Genomic DNA, 2,256 nt, shown 5'->3' with positions numbered 1-2,256 from the left:
TGTCCCAGAAAAGACTTAATCATGTTGCCATATGCAATATACATGAAGAGATGATGGACTCAATTGACCTACAGACAATAGTGAAACAATTTGTCCTCAGCAGTGAACGGTGCAAGAAATTATTTGGCTTTTCAAATTCAAGTTCTTAATTTTATTATAGATACCGTCCCACCTTTGTTTGCTTAATGCATAAAGAAGCAAGATTCATAAATATGTTTATTTTTGCATTTGGTCCAATTACTTTGTGAATGTAAAGAACAATAAAGCATACTTGCAAAACTGTGACTACATGCATGCCTTTCTCAATATTTCACTTCAAAACTATGCACTTGTATTTGTTTACCGGGTGTTCTCACACAATGTGCGATTTGTATAGGGCTGCTGGAAAGTCCTCAAGGGTGTCCCTGTCCCCCCAAGAAATTTAGTGTCTCCTATGCCCCTGCCCCCATCCCCTTTTCGCCCCCTAAACATGCCACGAGCCGCTCCTGGGTTTACTCCAAGTCATGTCGAAGAGCAGCAGTTAAGGAGGGGTGCTTGTAGCTGGATGCTTCCGGAGGTCGGCAATGCGGAGATGGTGGTCGAGAAATCAGTTTGTAAGAGTGGGATTTGATTTTGCTTGGGCAGCCCACAACTCACGATTTTGCAGAATCAGGCTGCAAAATATTTATCTTCAGTGTCAAGCGCGTCAGTTAAGCGATAATTGGCTGGAATTGAGGTGTGTCCCTTTTTATGAATGAACTGGAAAACAGATCTGTACAAGAATTCTTGGATATTTTGGGTATGTAGACATTGATTAAAAAGCCGAGTGAGGAAATTGGTCCAGAAATCATAATTGTTTTTTTAAAGGGTGACAGGCTATCCACTTAAGTCCGGATCTCTATCTTTTCAACCTTTTCTTGTAAGCGAGACAATAAGCTTGTTGAGTGTCCAGTCTGTCTTTCATTCTGTGAAATGTTTTCCATTGGTCTTCTATGAGATTATGGTTTTGTGCTGATATGTGGCCAGAAGCCAACCTGTTAATAAGAAAAAAAGTCTGGGGTTACCTTTCTCGCATGTTAAAAATAACGTGCCTAGAGGTTATCCCTTGTTTGGTTTTTAGCATGCCAAACCGATTGTTTATGTGTGTTCTGCATTTTTAAATTTTTTATTTTCTTTAAATCAAGATTTAACAGGTGTCAGGTCATTAGTTCTGCTTCTTTCTGTAGTTGTTTATTCTGGAGTTCTTTATTGAACCAAAAATCGCAAGAGAGGATTTTGTTCTGTGAACGCACATTATTATTTTGATTTTGTCACTATAATTGCTAGTATACCACATGAGAAGTTTCCTCTGAGGTTTATTTGATCCATTCCATTACCACACCCTTTTAATTCATTGTTAAAGTTTTCAAGCATTGATTCCAAAGTAGAAAATATGTCTTGTCTTCCCATTTTCAATCTCATACGTTCTCTAAGGTTATGTGACTCGTCAGAGACATGATTTTCTCTGAGGAATTATTAAAATGACCAGCACTCCCTCTAACCAAAAGCCAAACCTGTTGGCTTTGGAAATGCCGTTTTTTATACTCTTCTAGTGACTGCGATCATTGGTAACATTTTACAGTGAAAGTGGGGGGATCTTTTGCCCCTCTTTATTCGTATTTTTCATTTTTTAATGCTACACTTTCTTTCATCCTTCTCAAATGCTTTACTGGAACTTTGATATTCTAGAACAAATTAAACGTGGAGGAGTAGTTCCCTTACAATTTCTCAGATGATTTCCAATCAAACCTTTTCTTCAGCCATTTATCTTCCTGATCATGACCAGCAATATGTTACAGCTGATAAGTCAGCAAAATGCAATCTAGGAAGCACAGGGTGAAATGCCTGATGAGTTTAACCTTTTTTCGCTTTGCTTTTTTGACCTCTATGCAGGAAAAAATCCATGTATGGATTTGAATGGGACCTCTCTTTTTCTGAAGTAGAGATGTTGGACGACAGATTCGGCAATAACATTCTTTTTGTAATAAACAATCAAAAAGTACATTTTCCACAAAATTTGCAACTTAACCTTACTTACAGAGATCTAAAAAATATACATACAAAACCGGATTTGTACCATGAGCATACAACTTATATGCAGTTATAGCTACGCTAAACGATACATAGGAAATGTGTTTTAACTGTTGCGCTGTTTGATGTACCCACATCAAATCTGCACACTATTGATCCATCAGAGTCTGGTCCTTCAGAACAAATGTGTCTCAGTTCAGTCCAATG

Source organism: Pleurodeles waltl, chromosome 12, assembly GCF_031143425.1.
Source record: "Pleurodeles waltl isolate 20211129_DDA chromosome 12, aPleWal1.hap1.20221129, whole genome shotgun sequence".
Classification (NCBI taxonomy): domain Eukaryota; kingdom Metazoa; phylum Chordata; class Amphibia; order Caudata; family Salamandridae; genus Pleurodeles; species Pleurodeles waltl.
Note: the sequence above shows the minus strand (reverse complement) of the source record.